Raw genomic sequence first — 21196 nt, forward strand, 5'->3', positions numbered from 1 at the left:
CCCAAAGTTGGCAGCAGGAAAAATACATCCAAAATGGGGGAGGGGGGGTTGCAAGAATGGCCTACCTCTACGTCCAGGCATTTAATCACCCAGACTGCCACTATGTCTATCTTTATACTATATTCTGGACCAAATTCATCCAAGTCCCAAACGCCCAAAACAAAACCTTTTAGACATGGGAGAAGCCAGTCCTTTGCCTAACACTATGATTGTCTAACCCAGGGGTGCCCAACACGTCGATCGCGATCGACCGGTAGCTCAGGAAGGCAACGTGAGTCGATCGCAGAGCCCATCCCAGGCTCCGTGATAGACTCGTGTTGCCGTCCCGATCTACCGGGTCCATCAGCCTTCCTCTCCCCGACGTCAAAGACGCTGACGCCGGGCATTAGGCTGTTTTTATCATTTCGGGGGGGGGGAGCGTAGCAGCAGCAGCAGCCTGAAAAAAAAATCATCCTGGCCGGGGTCGGTGTCATGCTCTGGAGCTTCTACAGCCTTCCTATCTCCCTCTCCCTTCTACCTACTTCCGGCCACACCCCCTGCTCCGCGGCTCTCTTCGGCAACTCAGCAGCAGCGATTGACACAAGTTTCTGACGTCGGGGTCTACCCTCTGCGAATCCCGCTTGTTTCAACTTCCTTTTTCCACAAAGGCGGGACTTGTAGAGGGAAGGCCTCGATGTCGGCAGCTTGTCTTGATCACCGCTGCTGACGAGTTGCTGAAGAGAGCCGCGGAGCAGGGGGGTGTTGCCAGGTGCAGGTAGAAGGGAGAGGGCCAGATGCAGGACTCGTGGGTGAGGGAGGAGAAGAGAGAGAGAAAGAGAGAGGGGAGGGAAACAAAAGGAAATATTTCATACTGGGCTGGGCCGGAGTGGAGGGAGGGTGGAAAGATTCTGGCTACAGGGTGCAGTAACAAAGGAAAAGGGGGGAAAGCTGAAAATGGAGATAGTGACACAAAGAAGAGAAAGGGTAAGCAGGACCTACTGAATAAGGATAGAGATACAGAGGGGACATGAAGAGGAGGTGAAATAGAGACATAGAAGTAATGCTGAAAAAGTGTGGGGGGGGAGATAAAGACATTGAAAGGGCAAATGGTGAACATGGGGTAAAGACAAGGACAGAGACAAATGAAGATTCTGAAAAAGTGGTGAGATAGGGATATAGGTGAGATGGACACAAAGAAGGGTGATGCTGGAAATAGGTGGAATGGTAATTCTGACAGACACAGAAGGGAAATGCTGGATAAAGGAGAGATGGGGCTCAGGCTGGATGGAATGAGGAGAAATGCCTTGTTTTCCCGGAACTTCCTCTCCTACGTCAGAATTGACGTCAGGAAGCGGAATGCTGGTCAGCGTGACGCTTCTGCAGGGAAAGCTTGGGACGGCGGTGGCTTGGGGGCTGTTCCCCGATGGCGGTGGCAGCAAACCGAGTGGCTTGGGGGAGGGCACGGAGAAAGAAAGAAAGGGGGCAGACAGGGAGACAGAAAGAAAAAGTTGGGGGAGAGAATGAGGTCTGGAGGAGAGGAAACATACAGGAGGCTGAAAGAAAGGAAGAAAGATTGGATGCACATTCAGAAGAAGAAAGTGCAACCAGAGACTCATGAAATCACCAAACAGCAAAGGTAGGAAAAATGATTTTATTTTCAATTTAGTGATCAAAATGTGTCGGTTTTGAGAATTTATATCTGCTGTCTATATTTTGCACTATGGCTCCCTTTTACTAAACCGCAATAGCGTTTTTTAGCGCAGGGAGCCTATGAGCATTGAGAGCAGCGCGAGGCATTCAGCGTAACTATCTGTGCTAAAACCTACTATTGTGGTTTAGTAAAAAGGGAGGGGGTGTATTTGTCTATTTTTGTATTTTGTTACTGAGGTGACATTGCATAGAGTCATCTGCCGTGACCTCTTTGAAAAAACCCGGAATATGAATAATTAACATTTTCTCTGCCTTTCAGTGTGCTTTGTGGTTTTTTTTAATTTTATTGTTGGTAGATCATTTTGACTTAGTCATTATAAAAGTAGCTCGCAAGCCCATAAAGTGTGGGCACCCCTGGTCTAACCAGTGTCTGTCATAAGTGCTTGTTAGAGAATCGGCCCCCGCCCAAAAAAAAAAAAAATTCGCCGGCAGGACAGAAGCCCAGCCCTTCCTGTCAGACACCCCCTCCCCCCACTCCTGCAAAGATCACCAGCAGGAGGGATGTCCAATCCCTCCTGCCGGAACCCCCCCAGCCCACCTGGACCGGAATGCACCGGGTAGGGGCCTAAGGCCCTGATTGGCCCACCGGGGAGGAGTTGGGATGCACTGGGGAAGGGCCTAAGGCCCTGATTGGCCCAGACACCTGTCCCCCAGTGCATTCTGCGATGTGCTGGGAGTGGCCTAAGATTCTGATTGGCCAGATCCCTTAGGACATTCCAATCAGGGCCTTAGCCCCCTCCCCAGTGCATCCCACGATGCACTGGGAAGGGGCAGGCCTACCATTCAGTGAAGACGAGCCTGCCAAAAGGACGGAGAAAACATCCAGCTAGCCAACTTTTAAGGAACTTTGGGATAGAGAGTTGCGCGGGGACAGAAATCCTGCCCATCCCCGCCAGAATCCCCACCGTCCCTATGAGGAATTCCCTCCATCCCTGCCCAACCTCGTGAGGAATCCCCTCCATCCCCGCCCGTCCCTGCGAGGAATCTCCTCTGTCCCCGCCTTTCACCCCCTAAAAGTTAATTGTCCCCATAAAAAGCAGCAATTACTTCTGACAGTTTTGATTTTTTTTTTTTTTTTTTTAGTCATAGTTTATTTAAACCAACAATAAAATACAATATAAGCAAATAACAGTGAACAGAAATAAGAGATGTATACATGACTGGAAAGAATTATAATAGACATTAGGTCACGTGACTGTAGGGTTGACCATTTCTTGTTAAAAGAAATAAAAGAGTTGGAATTTTTGTCAATATAAAGCTCATATCTGTAGAGCAAACAAATCTGGTTCCACCATCTGGCATAGGTAACTTGTGAGAGGTCCTTCCAAGATCCACAAATGGTTTTTAATACAGCAATGAGTAAAGAATCAAACAATACAGCATCAAAATCATTTAAAGCAGAATTGAGAGAGACACTTTTTAGGACAATGGTTGCATAAGAAATATGTGCCAAAACTGAACTGGAAACCCCAAAACAAACTCAGCAAGTACTTCATTTTGTATTAAACACAATTGGTGGCATAACTATGGGGGGGGGGGTAGGGTTGGGCCTCCCACTTTGAGTTTACACACACCCCCACACCCAAAATGAACATCGGTGGAAGGAGAGCAGCCAGCCTCGTGCAATCCAGCAGGAGAGGAGCGTGGGAGCTCTGCTCCGCCCCCCTCCCGACGCTACAGGACCCCCCGACGCCTTAAAAGTTGAAGCGCCACCGGAGCGCGGCCTTTTGATCCGGCCGCTGCTCGGTGGAAGGAGAGCAGCCAGCCTCGTGCAATCCAGCAGGAGAGGAGCGTGGGAGCTCTGCTCCGCCCCCCTCCCGACGCTACAGGACCCCCCGACGCCTTAAAAGTTGAAGCGCCACCGGAGCGCGGCCTTTTGATCCGGCCGCTGCTCGGTGGAAGGAGAGCAGCCAGCCTCGTGCAATCCAGCAGGAGAGGAGCGTGGGAGCTCTGCTCCGCCCCCCTCCCGACGCTACAGGACCCCCCGACGCCTTAAAAGTTGAAGCGCCACCGGAGCGCGGCCTTTTGATCCGGCCGCTGCTCGGTGGAAGGAGAGCAGCCAGCCTCGTGCAATCCAGCAGGAGAGGAGCGTGGGAGCTCTGCTCCGCCCCCCTCCCGACGCTACAGGACCCCCCGACGCCTTAAAAGTTGAAGCGCCACCGGAGCGCGGCCTTTTGATCCGGCCGCTGCTCGGTGGAAGGAGAGCAGCCAGCCTCGTGCAATCCAGCAGGAGAGGAGCGTGGGAGCTCTGCTCCGCCCCCCTCCCGACGCTACAGGACCCCCCGACGCCTTAAAAGTTGAAGCGCCACCGGAGCGCGGCCTTTTGATCCGGCCGCTGCTCGGTGGAAGGAGAGCAGCCAGCCTCGTGCAATCCAGCAGGAGAGGAGCGTGGGAGCTCTGCTCCGCCCCCCTCCCGACGCTACAGGACCCCCCGACGCCTTAAAAGTTGAAGCGCCAACGATAAGTACTCCCTAAAATTAGAAGCTGCATGTTTAGACTACGTACAATCGTTTACTGCAGGTTTATTGCCGGTCCAGTAAGAATAGCCAGCACGTACAGACTGATACTGCATGTAATATTATGTAAACGCATGTAATATTATGTAAACGCATGTAATATTATGTAAACGCATGTATAACCGCTAGCTTAGCTTAGTAAACATAATAATACATAACCGCAAGTACAACCAGCTAATGCATGAATACTGCATGTAATATTATGTAAACGCATGAATACTGCATGTAATATTATGTAAACGCATGTATAACCGCTAGCTTAGTAAACATAATAATACATAACCACAAGTACAACCAGCTAATGCATGAATAGCCCGCAACCGCATGTACAACCTGTTATTGCAAGACTTGTCCAACTAATGCATGAATACTTAATATATGTTACTGTGAGACCTGATACTGTTTGCACAACCAACCACTGCTGACTTTACCCACATACTCTACCGTATGTCCCCCTACTTAACCTGCACTCACAATTTAACTCAGTTCCCTACACTCAACTTACTCGTTTACACAACCAGTCTCACTCTACCTCTCTCTAGCACCCACGGACGACCTCTGCCAATAGTCCCTACCTCTCACAACCCGAACAGCACTCCTTACCACACAATATGGCAATCTGCTATAAACAACAATTACTTTTAGGGATTCTATACCTAATATGCTCTAAATGCTGGGGCAACGAAGACAACCCCCCCCAACCCATGCACACCTATCCCATCTCCTGGCTCAGACCAATCGAACTAACTAAGCCCTCCAACCCTCTCCATCCCCTACACAACCAGCCAAAACAAGTCCTTCACCAAATCACAGTACTAAACACAACCCGCAAACACCGCAAATCACGCAAGAACAAACTCGGCAACAGAAACATAAAAAAGCTACCACACTCTGAAATCCCTACAGCAAACAATTATGAAAACATTAAGGGATACTACCTAAACACCCGCTCCGTGAGAAACAAAGCCCACATATTAAACGATTGGATACTACAAACAAAACCTGATCTCCTGTTTCTGACAGAAACATGGATGATCTCTGACACCGACACTATCATGAAAGAAATCCTACCTCTGGGATACAAAATTATCCCACTATCAAGAAAATGGAAAAAAGGAGGAGGACTAGCGATCATCTTAAAAGATCACTTTGACTACACCAAGACCGATTCCAAATCCTCAGACAACCTTGAAATACTAACTTGCAAAATCACTAACGCACAGTTAGAAGAATCATTAATCACTACTCTATTCTATATCCCACCCAAAAAATGGTCAAGTGCAAAAGAGGAATTCGCCGAATTCCTTACCTTATCTAACCTAAAAGGTACATACAACTTACTTCTGGGAGACATAAACACTCACCTAGAACAAAAGACAAAACCAGAAACAACAGAAATCACCAACCTCCTAAAGTCACTGGACTTTCCAAACCCAGACACAGAAATAACCCACGAAAAAGGTCACAAACTAGACTTAATCACCTTCTCCCACAAAGAAATTACAGCCCCCATAATACAATATCACTCCAGACCCTGGGAAAAATGTATCTGGTCAGACCACTACATTGGCAAGTTCAATCTACACTGGCTAAAAAAGAATACACAACAAAAAAACAAAAACACCAACACGAACAAAATTACCAGCCGAGGCATCATCAACCAAACCGAATTTTGGACCCACTACGAGTTACAGCCCATAATCAATGAAACTCATGACTTCCCCACAAAATGGGAAACTTACAGCAAAGAACTCTTAGACCAAATAGCACCATATAAAACATACAAAAAGAAAAATAGACCACCAAATGAATGGTTTGACTGTGAACTCCTAACCACCAAACAGGAACTAAGAAAATTAGAGAGAATCTGGCAAAAAACAAACAACGAGTCAGACAAGTCAAACTGGAAACAAAAAATGATAATATACAAAAACATGATCAAAGAAAAACGCACTAAACATTATGCAAAAAAAATTGGTACTTCAAAAGTAAACAGCAAAGAATTATTCAAACTAGTAAAAACTATAACCGACACAACACAAATATTAAAAAAGGACACTGAGCCCACTCCATCGGCTCAAACCCTAGCCAACTACTTCCAAAATAAAATCACTGAATTAAATGTAACTCTACCCACATCCACAACAGATGCCCTTCAATTCCTGGAACCTCATGACCAAGACACCAGAGTAGATATGATATGGGACCACCTCGAACACCCAAACTGGCAGCAGTTCCTAAATCTATTTAACAAATACACCAAATCCAACTGCCTACTCGATGCATGTCCCCCTAAAATCATGTCAGTTGCCCCTCTAGAATTTAAAAAGGAACTCTTTGCATGGCTAACATCTGCTCTTGCAAACGGAACATTAAATAAAAAAAATGGGACACATACTAATCACACCAATCCCCAAAGACCAGAAAGCGTCCTCGGCTCTTACATCCAATTACAGACCCATAGCAAGCATTCCCCTCTTCACAAAGATACAGGAAGGATTGGTCAACCTCCAACTAGTCAACTACCTGGACAAATTCAACCTCCTTAGCGAACACCAATCAGGATTCAGAAAAGGATACAACACAGAAACTGTCCTAGCCTCCTTACTGAATCACCTTTATGATCTCTTTAGCAAAGGCAAAAGCGCACTGATCCTACAATTAGACCTCAGCAGCGCATTTGACCTGGTAGATCACGAAATCATGCTACGGTGCCTTGAAGCAATGGGAATTACAGGAAAGGCAAAGAAATGGTTCCAAGAATTCCTGACAAACAGATCCTACCAGGTAATCAGCAATGGAAACTTCTCCAAACCATGGAAAAACCTATCAGGCGTGCCTCAAGGTTCCCCCCTATCACCCACTCTTTTTAATATCTATATCGCCTCCCTAGGTCACCTACTACAAAAACTAAATTTAATACACTACATTTACGCGGACGACATATCCATCCTTATACCCTTAAACGACATCACAAAAGAAATTGTAGATAACCTCTCAACCACAATGACCGAAATCAATAAATGGACCACTAATTTCAAACTAAAACTAAACGCAGAAAAAACAAAAGTCTTCCTGGCTAGTCCTAATGACACTATTACGAGAACATCGCTAAAAATAAACAACCACGAATACCCAATTTCCAAAAACATAAAAATACTGGGTATCACTCTTGACACTCACCTAACTATGACCGACCACACAAATTCACTAGTGAAAAAATGCTTTTACACGCTATGGAAACTAAGAACCATAAAAAAATACTTCGACCCTACATCATTCAGGCTCCTGGTACAGGCACTGACCCTATCCCTCCTCGACTACTGCAATATCATCTACCTGGGCATCCCACAAAAGACAATAAAAAAACTGAAATTAATACAAAACACCGCCGTCCGCCTAATTTTCGGTCTAAGAAAAAACGACCACATCAGTCCCTACTATAAAAAGCTGCATTGGCTTCCAATAGAAGCGAGAATTCTTTTCAAATTTGCTTGCACCTGTTTCAAGCAAGCCTGGGGACTAGCACCATCATACCTACAAACTCACTTCAGCCTACACAACCCCACTAGAACGACCAGAAATAAAAACATCTTTGCTTACCCAAAGATTACAGGCTGCAGATACAAATCCTTCTTGGACAGAACCTTTAAGTTCCAAGCGAACAGACAACAAATTTGGCTGAAAAACCACATAAACGAACCCAATACGACTTATAGTGCATTCCGCAAATCGATCAAAACCGCCCTATTCGCAAAATTCATTGACTAAAACAGCCCCCTCCCTCACTAGGACTCCTCCCCAACAAACGCCCTTCTCTTTCTCAAGAAGCCCCTCTTTTTCTGATCTCCTCTAACCTTAGGACTCCATCTGTTGGATGTCCTAAATCTCTCAGATACTCCTTGCCCATAGATCTCCAATTTAACACGCAAGTTTCCCATCCAGACTATCGTACTACATTAAGACTCCTTGTACGGTATTATATTTAGACTTTTATATGCTATTGTATTTAGACTCACTGTATTTTATACTATTGAATTTAGACTGTATTATATGTTATTGTATTTAGACTCACTATATTGTATCGTAAGTCGATCTATGACACCGTATTGTATTAAGATTTTTGCTATTCGCTGAATGTCCAGCCTTCTTAGAATGTAAACCGCCTAGAAGTCGCCTGACTATGGCGGTATAGAAAAATAAAGTTATTATTATTATTATTATTATTATTATTATCCCTCTTGCTGTAGCTGGTGGGACATTTTGTTTTTCCATCATCTTGGTCTCAGTTTCTGCTTTTGTCTATCTTTTACCAATTCTCTTTCTAGTCCGCGGGAACCCCAGTTCCATCCCCACGGAAGTCCCATAAGCCTGGAGGGATCCCAAAGGGAGTCCCGCAATTCCTGTTCCCGTGCAGACCTCTACTTTGAGGTCCGGATGGGTTTGGGGGGGTTCTGGATGGGCTTGGGGGGTGTCCGTCCAGGTGGGCTTGGGAGGGTTCCTGCAGGAGGGATTGGGCATCCCTCCTGCCAGCGATCTTTGCAGGGGGTCGGGGGATGGGGGTCCAGCAGGAAGGACTGGGCATCCCTCCTGCTGGTGGATGTATCAGTGGGGTGGCGGTAGGAGGACATTCGGGGGGGGGCGGTTCGGCTTCGGGGGTTCCGGCAGGAGGAACTGGGCATCCTTCCTGCCAGTAGTAATCATGTGGGGAAACTGGTTCCCTGCCGCAGCTGCTAAAACTGATCACGGCAGGGAGGTTCCTTTGCTGCAATCAGTTCAGCGGCAACCTGAACCGGCACTTATACCTGTTGTAACTTCATCTAAGTCACAATGTATAAGTTCTGTACAGGCAGCCTTGTAAAACTTTCGATTATCGCTGCAGGACGACTAAGTCTAGGTTGGCCCTTATTCTGCTCACTTCCCGCCCCTCACCACTCCTCCTAAAAAGCCCCTCTCAGCTCTGGGCGTACAGTGTTATTCAGAGGCCTAAAAAGTCTGTGGATATATCTAAAAATCCATTTTGATTATCGGCACTTGGACAACCTGTCTTTTAGATCGTTCAAGTGCCGATTTGGGTAGGTTTTTAGACAAATTTGTGCTTTGATTATGAGCCCCATGCTCTATGCCTGTTCCAGTATTCAATATTTTTGAGCAATGTTTGGGCAAAAATAACAGCATGTTATTCCAATTTAAGCATGTTATCAATAAATCAAAAACACCAGGTCATAAGTTGAATCAAATGCAAATTCCTATTAAATTAATTCTTGCCCACTGGAAAATCAATTCACAGTTTGATGTCGTATTGTGGTGAAAGTTAGTATGTATTTCAATCTATGTGTAAACATTGCTATAGAAAATAGGTATGACTAATGAGACTGCTAGAAGCGTGCTGGAGCATATTTTTAAGATTAAAGTTGTGCTATATTTTAGCAATTGTGTATCTTCACTAGTCTGCTATAAATCAGCTTGTATGCGTGGAGCGGCATAATAAAAAAATGTCTAAGTCCATTTTGGGCCTAGGGTGCTAGTCACCTAAAGTCGGCAGCGTCCAAAGTCCATTCTCAAAAAATACATCCAAAATATTTTTTAGTGAAAATGTCTAATTATATGTCCAGCCGTTTGATTATCCAGACCGCCAAGTCATCTATCTTTATACCACCACATTCTCAACCAAAAAAATCATCCAAGTCCAAAACATCTGGAAAAAAACCTTTTGGATTTGGGAGGGGTCAGCAAAGTGATGGACTGGCCACCCAGACATGTCAACAGAGTAGTGGCGCATCTTACAGGGCACTACTGTGAACTTCACAAAAATGGTGCCACGTAAACATCTCACCACAACTCCCTTGCAGTTCATGATGAGCACCCCAAATCCTACTATACCCACCTGTCTACCACCCCAATAGCTTTTATGGCTGCAGATGGCTCCTATATGGCAGTACAGTAGAATTTGGGGGGGGGGGGGGGAGTTGGTGGCCTCACATTTTTCACCATGAATGCAGTGGTAAGAGTGGCTTATGGGCCTGGGTTCTCTTCTCTATAGTTCACTAGCCCACCACCCAGACTACTTAAGCCACCTTTGTGCATCTTTACTAGGCTTTCCTATGCCAGATGCTGATATTCTGGAGGCAGGTATGTACATTTTTATTCTGATTTTTATGGCAGTGTGGGGTGGTCGGTGATCACTGGGGGTCTGTACTTTGTGTCTGCAGTTGTTATCTGGTTACTTTGGATACCTTCTGGGCACTTATACCTGTTTTGAGATTGCCTAAGTCACAACGTATAAGTTCCATCTAGACAGTTTTGTCTAACTTTTGATTATTGCTGCAGGATGACTAAATTTGGTCGGAATCATAACTTAACAATATTCTTCACTGCAAATGGCTCATTGTGCTTTTGTCAAGACATCAACAGGCTCATCAACAGTAGGTCACAAGTGCATTGTCCAGATGAATGGCATCTCTTCATCGATTCTTCACAGAGAAGCTTGAAGGCAATGTTACTGCAGAACGGAAATTCCAAACCAAGTATACCAATTGCCCATTCTGCTCATCTAAAGGAGTCTTATGAGAATATGAAGAATTTACTAGAAGCAATCAGTTATAAAACACACCAGTGGAACATCTCTGGTGATCTGAAAGTCATTGGCATGCTAATAGGAATGCAAGGAGGATTCACTAAATACTGCTGTGTTTCCTGTGGGATAACAGATCTACAGCTGAACATTATGTCAAGCGTGTCTGGCAGCTGAGGGATACCTATAACCCAGGGACAAGCATTGTTGGATCTTCATAAAATATTTCTTCCACCTCTTCATATCAAGCTAGGGTTGATGAAAAACCTGATAAAGTCCATGGGTAAAGCAAATTTGCCAGGTTTTCAATATCTTGTTAAGAAATTTCCAAAAATCATCACTGCAAAACTGAAGGAAGAGATATTTTAGGCCCACAGATCAAGTCCGTTATGCAGGATAAAGATTTTAAGCAATCACTTTCAGCAGCTGAGCTTGAAGCTTGGGAGGCATTCAAATGATTAGTGGAAAACTTTCTGGGCAACCATAAGTCTCCTTCATACAAGAAAGGAATTCAGAATCTCCTTGACTCATATCAGAAACTTGGCTGTTTCATGTCATTAAAAATACACTTTTTGCACTCACATCTTGACTTTTTTCCAGAAAATCTTGGTATGATGAGAGACGAGCAAGGAGAACATTTTCATCAGGACATTCAGTTAATGGAGCTATGGAGTTAATGGAGGTTTCTGGAATGAGAGTATGATGGCCAACTACTGCTGGATGTTGTGCCGTGACAATCCAGACACAACTCACAAAAATAAATTATACTCTTAAGCATTTTTGAAGAAATATTGGTTGCTAAGTGACACAGTCCAGTTTAATTATGCTATACTATGTGCTTATTTGACTTTGTACTGAAGATGCTGCAACATTTCTTTAAGTTGATGATGCAATTCTTAAAACCCTATATGTTAAAACGCTACAAACTAACATTAGTCATAACTTTAAAAGTTGACTAAATGACTGAAAAAAAAATTAATAACAGATCTGAAATCAACTTGAAAACTGATTTAGAAAAATGTGCTGTGTTGTCAGATGATTCTGAAAAAAAATTTTCTTGCCTTATGTTATCAGCACTTGGACGACTTTTTTTTTTGATCGGCCAAGTGCCGATTTCGGCGGGTTTTTAGACATATTTTCGTTACAATTATGAACCTAATGGTGTACTATGTCCTCTTGTGTCCTCTTGTGTCTTATATGCAAAGCTAAAATGTCATGTGTTTATTACATCATTAATAAAATTTTCTGAATTTAAAATGCATGACAGCATGACTCTACCTACACTTTCAGCATGAAATAATAATTTAAAGTAATTTGAGAATCAAAAAAATAAAAGGCCTTATTGAAAAGTCATGATGTTTCTTGACTCAGAACTTACTAAAAGCTGTTTTTCAGCAATAACAGCCATGGGTCATTTAGGATACATGTCTACTTATTTGCAAAGAAGGATGATGCAGTTTATGTCCATCCTTTATGGGAGGATCCCAAAGATTGCTCACACCCAAAGCCTACACAAATAATAAAGGTTTTCTCCAGAAACTAGTATAATTCCTTTTTAAACCCAGCTATGCTAACTACCATGACTATATTGTCCAATAAATTCCACAGATTAATTGTATAGTGAGTGAAAAATTACTTTCTACCTTGTATTGTGTAATCTTGTGAATCATGTAATTTAACTAGTTTGTTGGTTGATAAAATCTACAGTACATTCATTGTAGAATACAATGAAATACAAACATCTTTCAAGATTTAGACAGTTTTATATAGGACATGTTTTACATACAATTTTTTTATTTGGTGATCCCTAATGTTTTCAGAAAACATGATTGCTTATAAAACCAAATGTTCTCAATTTAATGTTGCTGGTCTGCAAAAATTCACCAGTTTATCACAAGTCTTGCTAGATTTCATGTTTTGCTTCTCCAAAATACTTATCTTATATTGCTTTCCCCAGAGTTGAGTTCTCTCACAGATCACTAGAACATAGGGCGAGGTCTGCAGTGGTCAAAATGGCAGTCAGGGAGGCCAAACTTCGAGTGGAAGAGACTGACAAAGAACATGAAAAAAGGGGACAAATCCTTCTTCAGGTATATTAGTGATAGGAAAAAGAATACAGACGGGATAGTACGCCTTAGAAAACCAGATGGGAACTGCGCAGAATCAGATTCCAATAAAGCAGAACTACTGAATGAATACTTCTGCTCAGTCTTCACCTGCGAGGCACCGGGGCACGGTCCGCAGTTGCAGGCAAGGCCCAGCGTGGAAGACCCATTTCAGAATTTAGAGTTCACACCTGGCGACGTCTACTATGAACTGGCAAGACTCAAGGTGAACAAAGCCATGGGACCGGACAATCTACACCCCAAGGTGCTCAGTGAGCTGAGTGATGTCCTGGCAGAACCGCTATCAGGACTCTTCAATCTCTCCCTAAGTTCGGGAAAACAGCTAACGTTGTTCCACTGCACAAAAAGGGTTGCAGGGCAGAGGCTGCAAACTACAGACCGGTGAGTCTCACATTAATAGTATGCAAACTCATGGAAACACTAATCAAACGTAAATTAGATGCAATCTTGGATGAGGAGAATCTACGGGATCCCAGTCAACATGGATTTAACCAAGGGTAGGTCCTGCCAATCCAATCTCATCAGCTTCTTTGACTGGGTAACAAAACAGTTAGATTTGGGAGAATCCGTGGATGTCGTATACCTAGACTTCAGCAAAGCTTTCGATAGTGTCCCGCATCGCAGGCTGTTGAGCAAGATGAAATCAATGGGGCTGGGAGAAACACTAACTACATGGGTCAATGACTGGCTGAGTGGCAGACTTCAGAGGGTGGTAGTTAATGGTACCCTCTCTAAAACATCAGAGGTGACCAGTGAAGTACCGCAGGGCTCAGTCTTGGGCCCGCTCCTTTTCAATATATTCATAGGGGACCTAACACAGGGGCTTCAAGGTAAGGTAACGTTATTCGCTGACGACGCCAAAATATGCAATATAGTGAGAGACAGCAATTCACCCGCTAGTATGACACAGGACCTACATTTGTTGGAGCTTTGGTCCTCGACCTGGCAGCTGGGCTTCAACGCTAAGAAATGCAAGATCGTGCACCTCGGCAGCAGAAATCTGTGCAGAACCTTGAATGGTGAGACCTTAGCTAGAACTTCAACAGAACGAGACTTGGGAGTGATCATCAGCGCAGACATGAAAACTGCTGATCATGTGGAGAAGGCTTCATCTAAGGCAAGACAGTTGTTAGGTTGCATCCGCAGGAGTTTCATCAGCCGGAAGCCTGAAGTCATAATGCCATTATACAGAACCATGGTGAGGCCTCATTTGGAATACTGTGTGCAATTCTGGAGGCCACACTACCAAAAAGATGTGCTGAGAGTAGAGTCGGTGCAACGGATGGCCACCAGGATGGTCTCGGGGCTCAAGGATCTATCGTACAAGGAAAGGCTGAAAAATGTACGGCTGTACTCACTCGAGGAACGTAGGGAGAGAGGAGACATGATCGAGACGTTTAAGTATATTACCGGCCGTATCGAGATGGAAGAAGAGATTCTCTTTCTCAAAGGACCCTCAGCCACAAGAGGGTATCCGCTCAAACTCAGGGGCGGGAAATTTCATGGCGACACCAGGAAATATTTCTTCACCGAGAGAGTGGTTGATCCTTGGAACGAGCTCCCAGTGCAGGTGAACGAGGCAAACAGCGTGCAAGAATTTAAGAGCAAATGGGATGCCCATGTGGGATCCCTTAAAGGGTTAAACCAAGGGAACCTGCCACCAGAAGTGGGATCCCTAGGATAGTAGACTTGGGGGTGGGTCAGTAGAGTGGGCAGACCTGATGGGCTATGGCCCTTATCCGCCGTCATCTTCTATGTTTCTATGACCATTAAATTCTTCTCTTTACCCAACTCCTAACATTTGTCGGATCTTGTTCAATGCCCAGCTCCTCCCTCCAGTTGGGCTTGTAGCCATTTTTCTCAGGAAGCCAGGCCCTCATCTCACAGCACTATGCTTACAGGCATTGCTGTGTTTTCATGCAGGATCTATGGGCATTAAGATGTTCCAGCTGAGGCTGAATGGAATCCTGTAATCTGTGGAGGGAGGGAAATAATTAGGCATATAAAAGTACAACATTTTTGATTTGATCTGTATTTTTCATTTATTTCTCATTTTATTTGATTCTGTTATGCTTTAGTGCACGCTGTGTAGTTTAAGTACACATTGAAAATTTAAGTACATTCTAAAGAAAAAAGAAACAAAAGATAAATAAATAAATAAATTTACATCCTAAAAAGAATCAGAGGCTTGGCTGACGGGAAGTGATATGAATCAATTTAAGCTGAAGATCCTGTGAGAAGAAGAGTATGGGATTGTGCGGTGGGGCAAGAACTTTGCTAACCCAAAACATTTACCTTTCTGGACATAGGTCTGCTAGTCTACTGTGTAAATCCAAGCCTGATCAGAATTTATTTCAAATGAAACTTTTTGCAAAGTCCTAGTTTGGTTATTTTGGAATCTCTTTTTGTGTTTTGGAAGTTAATCTTACAGTTAGCTTAGCAGGGTTTAAAAAAGGCTTGGATAATTTCCTAAAAGAGAAGTCCATAGGTCTTTATTGAGATGGCTAGGGGAAATCCACTGCTTGGTCCTAGGATAAGCAACATAAAATCTGTTTGACTATTTAGGATCTAGCTAGGTACTTGTTGACCTGGGTTGGCCACTATTGGAAACAGGATACTGGGCTTGATGGACCTTCAATCTGCCATTTAGACATCCATTCTGCATCCATCTCCAACTGCAGAAGGGGAAGGGACATACTTGTCGAAATAGAAGGACTTCTGTATTTAAACCTAGTATATGGCATGTCCCGGTTACAGAAAAGTGCTCTGATTGAGTAGTTCTCTACTGGACTGCAAGACTGTCTCAGAAGCGCAAAGATCTAGGAAAATGTGTGGCACCAAGAAGATTGCTATGTATCTCTCACACATTTTCACATATGTTTGCTTTTGAGACAGTCTTACAGTAAGATACCATTATATACTGTATTGCTCTAATAAGCCTTTATAATAACACAGAGACTCCTGATGTAGGCCATAGGGCCAAAACACATTTGTGTTCAGTCTTTTGAATTTGAACAATAAAGCGTTGCAGTACTTTTTGGTCATCTTCACTCTTTTTTTGTGTCTTCATCCTGTGGAGGTGTTTCACCTGTTGTGTTATGATAATGTTATGTTAACCATATTTTCTATCCCACCTTTGCCTATTCAGATCAAGGATGGATTACAAATTAAAGAAGTCAGGACAATTTTCCAGGAGGCTTCAATGAACAGTAAATCAATATCCTGAAACAAAAAGACTTTAAAAGTTTTCTAAATCTAAAATATTGACCACAAGAGCGCAACCTGATGGGGAATAGATTCCAAAACAAAAGACGCTGTGGAGGCAGATGTTCCTGATGTAGATTTTATTGATGGTTCAACAAAATAATCCATGTAAATATCACAGATCACATTATCTCGCATCTGCATTATATGCAGTATATCTTTAAATCTATACACATCTTCATATCACAAATAATGACCACCTGTCAATACATAGTACTCCATGTATTCATCAGATCTTTTTTACATTTACTCTCATACTTACTAATATTCATAGGACCCCTGAGGAAGACACTTTGGTCGAAACACGGAAAATGTTGGGTCCTCTACATTGATCATATTTGTGATTCATTTTGTTGAACCATCAATAAAGTCTACATCAGTAACATCTGCCTCCACGGCGTCTTTTGTTTTGGACTGTTATATCTCTGTGGATACATTAGGTCAACTTTCTTTGGGGGGAATAGATCCCACCATTTTACTAATTGATACTGATAATTAAAGGGATGTTACAAATAATAAAAGAAACTCTGGATCCTAATACTCTAAGTGTTACTAAATCTGTTTTGTGTGTTTCTTCTTTCTACAGGACTGTGTGCTTTTACTGCCAGTATTTGGGAAACGTGAAACTGGAAGAGTCAATGAGAATTAATGGCTTCATGGAAGAGGAGTGTGTGTGATGCTTCCACACAATAACCGCATGGTTTTAAATGCAAGAAACATTTTAATTTAGCATGGTCCACTTTCCAGAGCATGGAAGATCCCCTTTGTTCATTGGGTTGGAGAACGTCCAGCTAACTTAACAGTACAAGGACCAGCGTAACATCATTCTTTTACCAGCTTGCTTTCAAGCAGATCACCATTGCAAAAAGAAAGAAGTTCCTGTGGTCAGAGGGGACAGAAGAAGACTGGAATTCTGGAAAGACAATAGAATCACTAAACATAAAATGGCTCGCATTGTGTTCTAAAACCCACACTGGGTGAAAAAAAACACTGGGTTTTTTTAAGCATTGATAGTTCTGCTGTAAATAAGTGACACTGTATAATAGTCTAACACAAATACATGTCAGTAAGGTACTGCCTACTGTTAGAACACAAGCAGAATACTGCATATATATTCAACAGAACTGGTCGCTTTCTTTAAGTGGCTTCACCTACAGGGATATTCCTGCATTGTATCTTCAGATTCTTGTATATTAGCAACTGTTTGTATATGCAAAAAAAAAAAAAAAAAAAGCTAGCTTGATTTTAGAAAAAAAAATATTTCTTTAAAATCTGCTGCAAATTTAAATGATTCCCATAATGAGGAAGTCCGTAGTTCTGTGAAAATCTTTCTTCAGAGTACTAATATTTTCATGCATGTCTCACCTTTTTTCATTCAATTTTTTGAATTTTGCAAACATTGTCCAAACACAAAATGAATACAATTTTATCTGTAAACACAAAAGCCCTTCATCTAATATTTGTTGCAGTTGCCAATTCCATTTTGATGAAATGGCCTAAAAACTGAAATTCTAGTATATACAGTAGTATGCACTATAAGGGACGGAGGCATTTCCTGCTCTTGCTTTCACAGGAAGGAGCTCTTGGTTTTAACAGTGAATCAGTGCTCTTACCTGCACAGGTTTTGGATCTCTCAGAAACAAAAAATGAAGAGCAGAAATTGCTAGCTACTAGGATGACAGCACGCTGTACAAATCACTGTATCGTGTAATGGCTATAAGATGAGTCTTTAAGTAAGCCAATCATTTGTAATCATTCTAGTAGTGTAATATTAGGTTGTTAAGGCTGCTGTGTTTTAAAAGGACATTTTTATTTGGATTTTGGTGAAATACTTTCATTTATTGATTATATTCATATGAAAACAGCTTTCATTGATAATAGCTCTAATACCACCATGTATGAAAACAAAAAGCACTGGATGATCTAGTTGATTAATTAAACTAAAAAATAAATTGTGTTAAAACTCTTAAATCATATATCTTTTTGAAGTATTTAAGGTGCTGTTGTACAACAGGATGGGTTCTGTTTGCTGATATCCACCTGGTTTTCTTTGGAAGAGAGATGAGAAATTGTAGAATTTCATAGTAATATACAGGATGAGGCAAAAAAAACAAAAAAGAAACCTAGAGTTTTTTGCCATTTTGAATTTCAAACAGAAATTTTACATACTTATTTAGTCATCATACTTACATATTATTATTAAACATTTAAGCTATGTTGACGTAAATGACATTTTAGTATTACTACTTTGCAATTTTTGCACATTAAAAATATTTGAGCTAAAACACAGTAAAATAATATCATTCAAATTATACAATTAACAATGTAGATACCAAACAGAAGAACAAGCAAAAAAAGCAACAAGAGCCTTACAAAATGGGATACAGCACAGTTACTTACCATAACCAGTGTTATCCAGGGACAGCAGGCAGATATTCTCACATGTGGGTGATGTCATCCACGAAGCCCTGATGCAGACAGCTGCAAAAGCGCTTTTGCTTTAAGAACTTTAGAAAGTTTTGACTGACCGCACCAAGCATTCGCAAGTGCCTTCTCGCCCAACGTAGGTGTGCATCTCCTCAGTTCAGATAGCCAGCTAAGAAGCCAACTAGGGGAGGTGGGTGTGTTGTGAGAATATCTGCCTGCTGTCCCTGGATAACACCTGTTACAGTAAATAACTGCTTTATCCCAGGACAAGCAGGCAGCATATTCTCACATGTGGGTGACCTCCAAGCTAACCAGAATGGGCTGGTGGGAGTGTTAGCGTTCAAGAAAATAGATTTTGTACTACTTGGCCAAAGTGGCCATCCCATCTGGAATTGGAGTCCAGACATGTAGCAGCTTTGCAGATTTCATGAATAGGGGTAGATCTATGGAAAGCTACTGAAGCTGCCATAGCTCTAACTTTATGGGCTGTGACTCGACCTTCCAATGACAGCTCAGCCTGAGCATAATAAAACAAGATGCAATCAGTCAACCAGTTGGAAATTGTCCTCTTGGAAACAGGATGCCCCAACTTGTTTAGGTCAAAGGAGACAAAAAGTTGTGGAGAAGATCTATGTGATGTAGTCCTTTGCAAATAGTAAGCCAATGTATGTTTGCAGTCCAGAGTATGAAGAGCTGTTTCCCCAGGATGAGAATGAGGCTTGGGAAAGAACACTGGGAGAACAATCGATTGGGTGAGATTAAATTCTGTAACAACTTTGGGTAAGAATTTTGGATGGGTACTTATCATGATGGAATACTGTAAATGGTGGGTCCACTACCAAAGCTTGCAGTTCACTGACTCTGCCAGCAGACGTGAGATGAGGAAGACTACCTTCCAAGTGAGATGTTTAAGATGAGCCATATACATTGGTTCAAATAAGAACATAAGAAAACATAAGAATTTGCCGCTGCTGGGTCAGACCAGTGGTCCATCGTGCCCAGCAGTCAGCTCCTGCGGTGGCCCCCAGGTCAAAGACCAGTGCCCTTAGACCAGCCCTACTTGCATACGTTCCGGTTCAACAGGAACCCATCCAACTTTGGCTTAAATCTTAAATCCCTGGAGCATGTTTTCCCCAATAACAGCCTCCAGAAGAGCGTTCCAGTTTTCCACTACTCTCTGGGTGAAAAAGAACTTCCTTATAGAAACATAGAAACATAGAAGATGACGGCAGAAAAGGGCCACAGCCCATCAAGTCTGCCCACTCCAACAACCCTACCCCCTTGAATTTACCCCCCTAGAGATCCCACATGTGTATCCCATTTCCTTTTAAAATCCTTCACGCTGCTGGCCTGAATCACCTGAGGTGGAAGTTCATTCCAACGATCGACCACCCTTTCGGTGAAGAAGAACTTCCTGGTGTCGCCATGAAATTTCCCACCCCTGATTTTCAGCGGATGGCCTCTTGTGGCAGAGGGGCCTTTAAAAAAGAAGATATCATCCTCCACCTCAATACGGCCGGTGATATATTTAAACGTCTCTATCATGTCTCCTCTCTCTCTACGTTCTTCAAGTGAATATAGCTGCAATTTATTCAGCCTTTCTTCATACGGGAGGTCTTTGAGTCCCGAGACCATTTTGGTGGCCATTCTTTGAACCGACTCAACTCTCAGCACATCCTTTTGGTAATGTGGCCTCTATCCCCTTTTAACTTTAGAGAGTGCCCTCTTGTTCTCCCTACCTTGGAGAGGGTGAACAACCTGTCTTTATCTACTAAGTCTATTCCCTTCAGTATCTTGAATGTTTCGATCATATCCCCTCTTTTCAAGGGAGAAAAGGCCCAGTTTCTCTAATCTCTTACTGTACGGCAACTCCTCCAGCCCCTTTACCATTTTAGTCGCTCTTCTCTGGACTCTTTCGAGTAGTACCGTGTCATTCTTCATGTATGGCGATCAGTGCTGGACGCAGTACTCCAGGTGAGGGCGCACCATGACCCAGTACAGCAGCATGATAACCTTCTCCGATCTATTCGTGATCCCCTTCTTAATCATTCCCAGCATTCTGTTCCCTTTTTGTCACTGCTGCACATTGCGTGGACGGCTTCAACGACCAATACTCCCAAGTCTATTTCCTGGGGGGGGTCTCTCCAAGTACCGCCCCGGACATCCTTTATTCGTGTATAAGATTTTTGTTACCGACATGCATCACCTTACTCATCTGCCATGTCGTGGCCCATTTCCTGAGCTTGTTTATGTCACGTTGCAGATGTTCGCAATCCTCCTGCATCTTCACTACTCTGAATAACTTTGTATCGTCTGCAAATTTAATCACCTCACTCGTACCAATTTCTAGATCATTTATAAATATGTTGAAGAGCACGGTCCAAGCACCAAACCCTGTGGCATTCCACTGGTGATGCTTTTCCAGTCCGAATATTGTCCATTTACTCCCACTCTCTGCTTCCTATCCGCCAGCCAATTTTTAATCCACGTGAGTATTTCACCCTAGATTCCATGGCTTGCAATTTTTTGAAGTAGTCGTTCATGCGGAACCTTGTAAAAAACCTTCTGAAAGTCCAGATATACAGTGTCGACCGGGTCAC

At 42.9% G+C, this 21196-nt stretch overlaps 1 protein-coding gene across 4 annotated transcripts in view; it reads left to right on the forward strand.

Moving 5' to 3' along the window:
- The window catches only part of ANK3 (ankyrin 3), a 972780-nt gene extending 955340 nt beyond the window's left edge, over positions 1-17440 (forward strand). For all 4 annotated transcript variants that reach the window (XM_033941649.1, XM_033941646.1, XM_033941647.1 and 1 more), the window contains one exon: positions 16756-17440. The gene's annotated coding sequence lies outside the window, so the exon portion shown is untranslated. The remainder of the gene's footprint in view (positions 1-16755) is intronic.
- The last annotated feature ends 3756 nt before the right edge of the window (positions 17441-21196 follow it).

Source organism: Geotrypetes seraphini, chromosome 4, assembly GCF_902459505.1.
Source record: "Geotrypetes seraphini chromosome 4, aGeoSer1.1, whole genome shotgun sequence".
Lineage (NCBI taxonomy): Eukaryota > Metazoa > Chordata > Amphibia > Gymnophiona > Dermophiidae > Geotrypetes > Geotrypetes seraphini.